The sequence below is a fragment of the Schistocerca americana genome, chromosome 1 (assembly GCF_021461395.2).
Source record: "Schistocerca americana isolate TAMUIC-IGC-003095 chromosome 1, iqSchAmer2.1, whole genome shotgun sequence".
Taxonomy (NCBI): domain Eukaryota; kingdom Metazoa; phylum Arthropoda; class Insecta; order Orthoptera; family Acrididae; genus Schistocerca; species Schistocerca americana.
Window position 1 is genome coordinate 908,132,651 of NC_060119.1, and position 13,362 is coordinate 908,146,012.

Consider the following 13,362-nt stretch of genomic DNA (forward strand, 5'->3'; position numbering starts at 1 on the left):
TGATAGTAGGCAGGCGTTTGTGCGAGCTCCTCGCCTGATGGCTGCAAAATGGTTTGCGACATTGTTATCTTGTTACTATTTAATCAGTTTGACATATTACGTCGTTAAAGTCATTTACGAATCTTCCTTCCAATGACACAGGAAAATACATGTGTAGATTTAAAGACAAGTCGGTGTCATGGTTCTGCAGCTATAAACGTTTAAAATCAGTTGCGTATATCAGAAAATTCACGATGTTGTCCCTCTATAATGTAGCGTAAATCGATCTCCGATATGGAGGGTCTTCCAGAAATGTTGGTACAAATTTCGAGGGGCCGTAGAGGATGTCTTGAGAAATAAATCGAGGATAGGAATACCTGTCCGGAAACATCATTCAACGTCGGTACAGGGCGTCGAAACTATAAGCGCTGGAGCCTGCCACTAGGCTACCCCTTCGGCAGAAATCGTGACTATGCACGCTGATGGACCGTAGGCTTTATGGCTCACAATGTTGTTTGTTTTTCAGAGACAGCGGCTGACAATCCCAGTGGAGAGGATGGATCTAGCTGCTGTTCAGAAACGCCTCGTCCCCTACAAATGCGATAACGGTTCAGGACACGGGCTTCCATCCAAAGATTATTGTTCTCCTGGAACTCTCTGAAATATCCAATTTTTTCCGCCCACGGTCCGTCAGCGTGGCCTCGTACCAGGCGCCGGTGCCTATGACTTCAGCGTTCTGTAGGGTGACCGGATGACGTGTATGGACAGGGGTTTATATCCTCGATTTGTTCCTCAAGGCACCCTCTACAACCCTTCTAAGTTTGTCGCAACATTTCTGGGACACCCTGTATTTTCATTAATTAATACTTCAGGGCTGAACTGCCATGGTCCATATACACTCCTGGAAATGGAAAAAAGAACACATTGACACCGGTGTGTCAGACCCACCATACTTGCTCCGGACACTGCGAGAGGGCTGTACAAGCAATGATCACACGCACGGCCCAGCGGACACACCAGGAACCGCGGTGTTGGCCGTCGAATGGCGCTAGCTGCGCAGCATTTGTGCACCGCCGCCCTCAGTGTCAGCCAGTTTGCCGTGGCATACGGAGCTCCATCGCAGTCTTTAACACTGGTAGCATGCCGCGACAGCGTGGACGTGAACCGTATGTGCAGTTGACGAACTTTGAGCGAGGGCGTATAGTGGGCATGCGGGAGGCCGGGTGGACGTACCGCCGAATTGCTCAACACGTGGGGCGTGAGGTCTCCACAGTACATCGATGTTGTCGCCAGTGGTCGGCGGAAGGTGCACGTGCGCGTCGACCTGGGACCGGACCGCAGCGACGCACGGATGCACGCCAAGACCGTAGGATCCTACGCAGTGCCGTTGGGGACCACACCGCCATTTCCCAGCAAATTAGGGACACTGTTGCTCCTGGGGTATCGGCGAGGACCATTCGCAACCGTCTCCATGAAGCTGGGCTACGGTCCCGCACACCGTTAGGCCGTCTTCCGCTCACGCCCCAACATCGTGCAGCCCGCCTCCAGTGGTGTCGCGACAGGCGTGAATGGAGGGACGAATGGAGACGTGTCGTCTTCAGCGATGAGAGTCGCTTCTGCCTTGGTGCCAATGATGGTCGTATGCGTGTTTGGCGCCGTGCAGGTGAGCGCCACAATCAGGACTGCATACGACCGAGGCACACAGGGCCAACACCCGGCATCATGGTGTGGGGAGCGATCTCCTACACTGGCCGTACACCGCTGGTGATTGTCGAGGGGACACTGAATAGTGCACGGTACATCCAAACCGTCATCGAACCCATCGTTCTACCATTCCTAGACCGGCAAGGGAACTTGCTGTTCCAACAGGACAATGCACGTCCGCATGTATCCCGTGCCACCCAACGTGCTCTAGAAGGTGTAAATCAACTACCCTGGCCAGCAAGATCTCCGGATCTGTCCCCCATTGAGCATGTTTGGGACTGGATGAAGCGTCGTCTCACGCGGTCTGCACGTCCAGCACGAACGCTGGTCCAACTGAGACGCCAGGTGGAAATGGCATGGCAAGCCGTTCCACAGGACTACATCCAGCATCTCTACGATCGTCTCCATGGGAGAATAGCAGCCTGCATTGCTGCGAAAGGTGGATATACACTGTACTAGTGCCGACATTGTGCATGCTCTGTTACCTGTGTCTATGTGCCTGTGGTTCTGTCAGTGTGATCATGTGATGTATCTGACCCCAGGAATGTGTCAATAAAGTTTCCCCTTCCTGGGACAATGAATTCACGGTGTTCTTATTTCAATTTCCAGGAGTGTATAAAACTGCTTCTCCTTCCTGACGTTTCGTTGCCTACTGCGGGCAACGTCTTCTGAGGTGAGTCGGCGACAGGCTGCTAGGCACTGGAGGTCTCGCTTATATAGAGCGCTTAGATGGCGCCACCACTCATCACGTGCTTTCGTCTTTAAAACTATCTCTGGCTAGTGCCATCTCTCTCGATTATAGGTAATCGATAGTCACTTCGTTGGTACAGAGTCGACCGCCATATCTTGTCTAGTTTTAATGTGAGGTCCTAGCTATCAGGTTTGTCTCACTAAATTTTATTTCGTGATTACCGTCTTTGAAAACGTGTTCCGCTACAGCTGATTTGTCAATTTGTCCCAATCTACAGTTCCTTTTGTGTTCCGTTAGTCGGGTATTAACACTGCTTTTAGTTGTTCCAATGTAAACCATGCCACAGCTACCGGAATTTTATACACACGTGGGGTAGCTAAGGGGTGTCGTACGTCTTTCACCGATCTTAAACTTTCACTAATTTTCTTGGTAGGTCGAAAGATTGTCTCCACTTGAAACTTGGCCAAAACTTTCCCAATACGGTCCGTGATGTTAAGAATAAATGTAAGAAAAACTTTTCCAGGGACGGTTGTTGTTGTCGTGTATTTTCGGATACTTTTCTTCTAGGGTGGAGTGCTCAGTCTATTTCATTGTCAGTGTACCCACTTCTCTTGAAAGCCGTCCGCAAATGGCTTAATTCATCTTGCAAATAAATTGGCTCACAGGTGTTATTACCCCTGTCCATTAAAGTTTTTATGACTCCTCTCGTCTGCCTAGGATGATGGTTCGAATCCTTCTGTAGGTAACGATCGGTGTGTGTGTCTTTCCTATATACATTGTGCCCTAAAGTCCCATCTGCCCGTTTAATAACCAATACATCCCTCTGAGCCCTGCTATTGCTAATCTATTTATGGAATTTTTCGAACAACAAGTGCTGCAGTCGGACAAAAAAAGCCCTTTGAAATGGTATCTATACGTGGATGACACCTTTGTGATATGCAATCATGCTGAAGAGGAACGGAGTGATTTTTTGGTGCACATAAACAAATTCAACCCAAAGATACAATCACCACGGAGAAAGAGAGTAATGGACAACTAAATTTTTTGGATGTATTGGTTATTAAACGGGCAGATGGGATTTTAGGGCACTAGGTATATAGGAAACACATACACCGATCGTTACCTACATAAGGATTCGAATCATCGTCCTAGGCAGAAGAGAGGAGCCATAAAAACTTTAGTGGACAGGGCTAATAACGTCTGTGAGCCAATTAACTTGCAAGATGAATTAAGCCATTTGCGGACGGCTTTCAAGAGAAATGGGTGCACTGACAACGAAATACATCGAGCACTCCACCCTAGAAGAAAAGTGTCCGAAAATACACGACAACAACCGCCGTCTGGAAAAGTTTTTCTTCCATTTATTCATAACATCACGGACCGTATTGGGAAAGTTTTGGCCAAGTTTCAAGTGGAGACAATCTTTCGACCTACCGAGAAAATTAGTGAAAGTTTAAGATCGGTGAAAGACGTACGACAACCCTTAGCTACCCCTAGGTGTGCATAAAATTCCGTGTAGCTGTGACATGGTTTATATTGGAACAACTAAAAGGAGTGTTAATACCCGACTAACGGAACACAAAAGGAACTGTAGATTGGGACAAATTGATAAATCAGCTGTAGCGGAACACGTTTTCAAAGACGGTGATCGCGAAATAAAATTTAGTGAGACAAACGTGATAGCTAGGACCTCACACTATTATACCCGCATGTATAGAGAAGCTATAGAAATCTACAAGCACGAAAATAATTTTAATAAAAAAGAAGAAGGATTAAAACTAGACAAGATATGGCGGTCGACTCTGTACCAACGAAGTGACTATCGATTACCTATAATCGAGAGAGATGGCACTAGCCAGAGATAGTTTTAAAGTCGAAAGCACGTGATGAGTGGTGGCGCCATCTAAGCGCTCTATATAAGCGGGACCTCCAGCGCCTAGCAGCCAGTCGCCGACTCACCTCAGAAGACGTTGCCCGCAGTAGGCAACAAAACGTCAGGAAGGAGAAGCAGTTTTATACATGGACCACGGCAATTAAGCCCGGAAGTTTTAATTAATGAAGAAACCGGCCGTGAGAGCTTACATGTTATGACCCGGTGTTTTACTCATTCTGGATATAGAGGATGTAACCGAAAGGTACGGCCAAATTTTCGGGAAACTTGCATCACACTTAGAGGAAAACATACGAGTATATGTATCGGAAAGAGGTCGCAAATGATTATTCATGAGATACGTACAGAAACAGGAGGTACCAGCATATTACATGAAACGTTTTCTTACATGAAATGTTCAAAATAAACGTCTTAAGGAGAGATCACTGATCAAGCGGATTATAAAATTACCTGTCATCTTTGTAAGAAACGGAATCTCCCATCGAAAAGTAATCGATATTCAGAGAGAGCCAAAATTTTCTGCTCCAATGCGAAAGGTAGAACGAGAAGAGACATAGCGATACAGATACAAAACGCGACTGGCGATACAGAGAAGGGCAGTAACGAGATGTGCAACAAAAAGGCCAACAGTAAGAATGATCGAGAGAAGGAGTGGAGTTTCTGGGAAAGGCTAAGAAGAAAGCGAAACAAGGAACGGACAGCATACCTACCTCTACAGAAGGAAGACTTAAAGAAGAACATACTGTCAAATTCAGAAAATGTTGGAAGTGCAATAAATGAAAGTCACGCAAAACGTAGTAACGGAGTGTGATAGCCCGCAACAGCTAATAGAGGAAGATTATGAGAATACACATATCATAAAACCTACCAATGGCAACTAAAATTACAGAAAGGATACAAACAGTGATGGACATGACATGAAAAATGGAAGAAGTTTCTGGCCGGACCCGCGGACTTTTTGCGAAATATGTGAAAATGCAATGAGACTGGCTAGACAAGAGGATATACTTACGTTAACCATAACAATAAGACACCTGCTGAACCACTGTCATCAAAAAGTCTGTACCATAACGTTTCCTGTGATGGAGGAAGATGATCACAATCAGCTCAGTGTCAAAAATTTGCCAACAAAAACGAAGGAACTGCAGACTCTATTTGAGCCGTCTTTAAGAAGAGACAGAAGACATTTGATATTGAGCGTCTTTACGACAATTAGTGATGACACATGGCATAATTGTATATGATTACTGGTTAAAAGGCCACATAGCTAAGGGCTCACTAGGTTCCCGTAACATTCAGTTACATTCAAATCACACCCCAACGGCAATGGAACAGAGAAAAATGATTAAATCCGGCCAGATGAATGAGATGCGCAGTGCTATGGTGATGCAAGAGTTCGGGAAAGTGCTAGAGGAGTTGCAACTACACACTATGTATACAGGATCACATACCAGAAACGGGGCATTATCCCACGTGCCAGTCACAGCACAGATCATTATATCACGTCGATATCCAGTGGCTGCAATTGTGGTGCCAGACAAAGACGTAACAATGACATAGATACTTCAACTCAGTGACGAACACGCGATGAAAACAAAAATAATGTCGGAAATGTGGCAAAATTTTACATGACTAATCAATATTTTCAATGCAGTCGGGAAATACAACCATGAGAAAAAAACTTAGAAACACCGCAATCCTGGGTCGACACGACAGACACATTTTCGTAATGGATGCAGACGCGAAAACAAAATTGTGGCATGGCAGAGTAGCGGACAAACGAGGACTTTCCCTTCAGGACATTGCACAGATCTTGACTTTCATGTCACGAATAGGCCCTCAGCTCACTTACTTTCCAAAATCGCGCAGGCGCCGGCAACAAACGTAGATATGACCCTCGCAATCTCGAAAGTCAGTGACCATATTGGCAACTGAAAGGTCTCTCATGGATTTACAAGAAGTGACCACAACCTCATATACCTCACAATTACAAACGCGTGTAATGAATTAGACACTAACATCCATCCAGAGGGACTACGCAATCTAAGCCGGGCGAACTGGGAACTTTTAAATGCAAAACTCAAGATATAAACACTGCAAGAAAGCGGTTTTGATATTGACGCCATATCGGACGAACTGGCGCGAACGCTGCAAATGACACAAGGCGATCCCATTTGTTCGGAAGTCAAAAGAGTTTGAAATTCCCCGGAGTCCTTCCCTACAGTCCTTAAGACATAGAGTAAGGATGGCGAGGATATACTACTCAAGATCTTTAGGGGAAACAGAACGACAAAGAAGGCTGATTTTCTATTGAACTGACAAACAACAATATAAGGAACTACTACAGGAAACAAGAGCAGAAAAATGGGAGACGTGCATTAACGATCAGATGGTAACAGATGTTTGGGATTTTCTACACAAATTTGCAACAACTAAAGTTAGATTACCCACTGTATTATTAGCCCTGAGAAGATCCGACTGCACGATGACGACAGACTGGGTAACCAGATGAGCACCTACTCAGAACTTCGTTGCCGTACGATACAACGATGGGAGACAGAGTGTTCCATCAGCATCCTCTCTTTGAATTACCAGAGCAGCATATGAATAGCATTGCTGTGATTCTATTTGCTCAGGAGGAAGTGAGACTGGCAATAATGAAGGTAAAGAAGAAGAAAGCACCAGGACCTGATATAATACTGGCAGATGTTTTGCATCAGCTAGTGAACCAAATTGTACCATAAATATTCGTAACAGAGATATTAAACGAAGATCTGTTGTAGGGTTGGGTGCTCAGAATCGGGAAATAGCATTGTACTAAAAAAAGTGTTAGACAAAGATACAATAGAACCGAAATCTTACAGGCCGATTGCTTGGCTAAAGTACAACAAAAACTTCTCTGCCGCCGCCTGATGGACCACAGACAGCTAATAAGCATTACCTCCATGGAGTACGGTTTCAGGAATGAAACCGAGAATGAATATTCTGAACACATCAGACGACAAGCATGCTACAAGCATAATGACTATATTACTGGGGCGTTTGATGATTTGTGGTGGCCTGCCCTGTACGAAAGACTAAAACAGACGGGCTGTCCAAGGTATCTCTATAACAGTCTACGAGATTATTGCACACAGAGGCAGACGCAGTCAGGATGTTCTGGAAAGAAAATTGTGAAAGACACCACAAACCCTTTGTTTGTGGTCCAGAGTTCTGGGATGTTGGCATAGAGCCGTTACTGAACCAGCTTCGGGGTATAACAAATACTACAGGCTGCATCGCCTACGCAGACGATCTACCTATTATAGTATCTGCTAATACAAGGCCTAGGCCGGTGTGGCCGTGCGGTTAAAGGCGCTTCAGTCTGGAACCGCGTGACTGCTACGGTCGCAGGTTCGAATCCTGCCTCGGGCATGGATGTGTGTGATGTCCTTAGGTTAGTTAGGTTTAATTAGTTCTCAGTTCTAGGCGACTGATGCCCTCAGAAGTTAAGTCGCATAGTGCTCAGAGCCATTTGAACCAGCCAACAAGGCCTAAATTAGAGGCAAACAGTAGGATAGATCTCGAAAAATTAAGCAACAAGTACATGTAAAACAAACTAATGATAGCAGCCCACAAAACAGTCTGTATGTTACTAAAAGGAATATTATCAAGAACGAGAAATCCCACAATCAGAATAAACGACCAACCTGTGAAAAGAAAAGAAGTATCTAGTTACGTTAGCCCGTCCGGTTAACCGTGCGGTCTAACTCACGGCTTTACGGACAGGGAACGAGCGCCTGGTCCCGGCACGAATCCGCCCGGTGGAGTTTGTGTCGAGATCCGGGGAGCCGGCCAGCCTGTGGATGGTTTTTAGGCGGTTTTCCATCTACCTCGGCGAATGCGGGCTGGTGCCCCTTATTCCGGCTCAGCTACACTATGTCGGCAATTGCTGCGCAAGCAAGTTCTCCACGTACGCGTACACTACCATTACTTTAGCGCGCAAACATAGGGGCTACACTCGTCTGGTGTGCGACGATCCCTGGAGGGGGGGGGGGGGGGGAGGGTCCACCGGTGGCCGAACCGCACAATAACCCTGAAAGAGTGGTTCGATGTGGGGCGGCGGAGGGGTGAAGTGGACTGCGGTAGTCGTCGTAATGTTGTGGACCACTGCAGCTGCGGCGGGGACGGAACCTCTCCGTCGTTTATAGACCCCCGGTTAACATACAATACAATACAAATCTAGTTACGTTGGAATTAACATAGGCGAAAAGAAAAAATTGCATTCACATGCAGAAATCGTCTGCCAGAGAGGCATTAAAATCCTAAATACAATAGCAACGACTGGCCAAAGAAGTTTTCAGCTTCCACTGAGTGCAACAAGAACGAACCACAACGCAATCTTACTAGCTGTTGTGGGCTTCGGGTTGAATGTTCGGGCTCATAAAGCCAGAAAGTTAAGCACAGCATAGGCTCTACGGCGAGCACAACAACAGTTTACCGTACTCCTGGGCCTGAGAGACGCGTGTAGAACAACGACTGAGGCGCTGCTGGTGATACTAAGCTTGCTACCGCTAGACATAGTGGTAAGAAAGGGAGGTGCAGAACACTGGCTCAAAAATGGCGAATATGATAAGGTAAAGGAAATACTGGGGACAAGAGACGTATCGAATATGAAAATAAAAGCATGCGTTGATAGAGAATGGTAAGGAGTCTCCGCAGAAACGGAGAGGGAAACCTACCAGTTCCTTCCGAGCCACGCGGGGTAGCCGCTCGGCCCAGGCGCCTTGTCACGGTCCTCGCGGCTCCCCCCGTCGGAGGTTCGAGTCCTCACTCGGGCATTGGTGTGTGTGTCGTCCATAACGTAAGTTAGTTTAAGTTAGTTTAAGTAGTGTGTAAGCTGAGGGACCGATGACCAAAGCAGTTTGGTCCCATAAGATCTTACCACAAATTTGCAATTTATTTTTTCCTAGCATAAAAGAAAGAACAAGAATGATATATTTATTTCTTACCAAGGGAGCTATACACTACCAGTGGGGACGTGGTCCATACCCCAGCTCCTTACTAAAAATACAACAGCGCACCCCGTACATTTGCGAATGTGGAGCAATCAGTACCATGGTTCACATCATCTGGGAGTGTGCCGTTAGATAAGACTTTACACGTCAGGATAGGAACTGTGGCATAAGCTGGACCCGTTCAGCCGGCCGCAGTGGCCGAGCGGTTCTAGCCGCTTCAGTCTGGAACCACGCGGCTGCTACGGTCGCAGGTTCGAATCCTGCCTCGGGCATGGATGTGTGTGATGTCCTAGGTTAGTTAGGTTTAAGGGGATACGGAATCGGATTTTGGGTTAAAAAATCGAATTTTTTTTATTGGCGTATTATATTCTGCCATGTTTCCTCTTTAAAATGACGTATCATACATAGCTCTACTACAATTATAACTATTTTATTTTTATATATTTGTGAGATCGGGTATTGCGCTTTAGTTATACACGTCTCTCGTGGCTGACCATGAACTTTTTGGCAGTACCTTTAAAGTGACATGAATTCAAATATCCCGGTTTCCAGCGACTATTTATACACTAGTTGCCCGAAAATGTTTCTCTCTGGTTTCCTCAAGTTACTCTTTGACTTTGTGGCGGGACTGTTTTGTAAACAGTGTGATATAAGAAAGTAGTTGTTGTTGAGTTATTTCGTATTTAGTGCTTCATTTTTCGCAGTGAAAATGCCTAGAGCTAAAGCAAAAGTATTTAAAAAGCGTGTGAACTGGCAAAAGAAAAGAAATAATGATTCATTAGCAAAGCAAAGCAGTTCATCATCATCACTGTTGGAAAATCCACTTATTACTGATTTGCCGAACGAACTTACACCAAATGAAAACAGTGCTTCTCATAAAAAACTAAGAGATTTGGAAGAGAAATATAATTTACTTGATAGAGGGAATGAAGTTTTTGAACTCATTGATACGAATATATTGTGTGAAGCTCTTGAAAACAGTTTGTGCTGCAAAAAATGTCATGGAAACGTTTCTCTGAAAGTAGAATCCCATGTTGGCCTGGCTGCCCAGTTTAATTTAATATGCAGTGTTTGTAAAGACAGCTGTAAGTTTCCAAGTTCGGTTTCAGTACCTGTAAATAATGGATACAAGAAAACTGAACTTTATAGTGTAAATATTAGGTTAGTTTATGGATTGCGAGCAATTGGTAAGGGCAAAGCAGCTGGTGATATGCTATGTGGTGTTCTAAATCTTCCAAGTGCACCTTCAAAGTTTGAAGCTTACAATTATGTACTAGGATTTGCAGTTGAAGATGTAGCACAGAAGTCAATGCAGGTTGCTGTGGAAGAAGCAGTGGAAGAAAATGACGGCAGTCGTGACCTCACAGTGGCGTTTGATGGCACGTGGCAGAAAAGGGGCCACACCTCCAACAATGGTGTTGTAACAGCAACTAGTGTTGATACTGGCAAGGTTATTGATGTTGCAATAATGTCTAAATACTGTAGGTGCACAGGCAGGCTGAAAAATGAACACAGTGATGACTGTATTGCTAATTATTATGGTAGTAGTGGTGGCATGGAGGTTGCTGGGGTGAAGAAAATTTTTCATCGCTCTTCACAGTGGTATAATGTTCGCTATGTCAAATATCTGGGAGATGGTGACTCTAAAGCATTCAAAGAAGTTTTGGAAAGCAAACCATATGGGAACAGTGTAAATATAAGCAAACTTGAATGCATAGGACATGTGCAGAAGAGAATGGGTGCCAGGCTGAGAAGGTTAAAATCAGTTATGAAAGGGAAAAAACTAGATGATGGGAAAACCTTGGATGGTAGAGGAAGATTGACTGATTCCATAATAGACCACATTCAGAACTGCTATGGCCTTGCAATCAGGCAAAATACAGGCAATCTTGAAGAAATGAGGAGAGCTATATGGGCTTTATATTTCCACACCGCATCCACGGATGAGCATCCACAACATGGTTTGTGCCCCAAAGGTGAAAACAGCTGGTGTAAATACAATAGGGGACTAACAACAGGAGAGAAATACATTCACCACCACAGTCTACCATCAGCCATCATGGCAGAAATAAAGCCCATTTTCAGAGATCTGGCTGACAGAAGTCTTCTGATGAAATGTCTTCACGGAAAAACGCAGAACCCCAACGAGTGCTTGAATAGTGTGATATGGCATCGTCTCCCAAAAACAGTGTTTGTCGGAATTAATACACTACATTTTGGTGTGTATGATGCTGTGGCAACCTTCAATCTTGGAAATATAACTAAATGCCAGGTCCTTCAAAAGTTGGGTATGTGTGTTGGTTCCCGTACGGTACGTGCTATGTTCTTTTTAGATCAGCACAGACTAAGGCATGCTGATAATATAATCAAGACATTAGTGAAAAAAGCAAGACAGGTGCAGAGGGGTGCCAAAAGAAGACTTGAAGATGATTATGAAGACTGTGAAGGGGGTATTAGCTACGGATCAGGAATGTTTTAATCTTATTTCTCCGTTTCCCGTAAGTTTTCTTTTTACTTCATCTAGGAACATTATCTCAGGTACTGGTCAACCTAGAAGTCTGAGATTTTTATGACGTAGTGACATAGGTCCCTATTACATACTGAAACAACGATTTTTTAATTACTTGATTTACAAAAGACTTAGGGGTGATAGTCTAGTAAAAAGCGATGGAAAAAATTTACTTAAAAATAAATGTACAATATCTCTGTAAGAAAATACTTTGACAATAAACTGTTGTTTCAGTATTGTTGTAACATATGAATGCACATACAGTAAAATTTTTACCTCTCTGTCTCCAGTAGTTTGTGAGAAAATGTTCCCTATAGTAGGCATATATTAACATTGCGGGGATAGGTGATTCCGTATCCCCTTAAGTAGTTCTAAGTCTAAGGGACTGATGACCTCAGATGTTAAGTCCCATAGTGCTTAGAGCCATTAGAAACATTTTGGACCCGCTCACAGCTAAGGTAGCGGCTTATGAACTGCAAGCCTGCATGGTCCACTCTCTACACCTTGGCTGGCACAACAACACAGCCCCTGTGAATCCTGAGTTGCATATCAGGGCGCCGGGGGATAACCTTCCAGACAAATGAGAGATCCAGCTTGGTTCTAATACCAAAATGTTAGTGTAATGTAGTATTGTGCAGTGTAATGCCGTGTAACATAGCGTTGTAGCAGTGTAATCCAGAATTACAAATTACAAAATTTGTGACCCACCAATGCCGCATAGTGAAATAGACCAACGGTGTGTGCCTCCTGGATTCCGGATGAACGTATATCTGTGCGCCAGATCGCCAAATGGTAGTATGAAGAATATTTTTAGTTATTATTATTATTATTTGTTTTAATGTAGTTATTTTATGTAGGTACAATCATACCTTAAATAGCAAAATGCTTAGTTATTACTAACACATCTGAAATTCTGTTAAAATATGATGTGCTGTATTGATGCCAGTTCATGGTCAACATTCGGTCTGTTCTTTTATATAGATAACAGTCTAAAAGAAAATAGCAAATAAATAAAATAAATAATTCCTGGTATCCTGTATCTGTGTCACAAATAGCTGGTTGAGAAGTCAACAAATAGTTAAGGAAGGAAAGAAGAATAGTGTTTAACGTAAGTCGATAGAGAAGTAGCACAATTTCGGATTGGAGGAAGGATAGGGAAGGAAATCGGCCGTTTACTTTTGAAAGGAAAGTAATCATTCGACGGGAAACATTAATCCAGATAGCTGTTCGCGGGTTGGAATTCACGTCCTCTTGAATAAGAGTGCAGTGAGCTAGCCACTGCGCCACCTTACTCTTTGCAAATAGGTAAATTCCGCAGGTATTATATCAGTGGGGATATAAAGTTTTTTTCTTTCAAGGATTTAAAAGTTTTCATAAACAAACAATATGGTTCTGATGCATCAATTGTTGTGCGGGCTATTCTCTAGTTTTCAGCGAGTAAACATGCACAGTTTATGCTGGTGTCCCTGCACTCGTGCCGGAACAGAAGCAAGAAGAGGTGCTCAGAAGTCATAATGCTGATCGGGTACTAATAAAAATATGGTGCTTTAACAGGTATACATATGATATATCTAACAAAAAATTAAGAGCG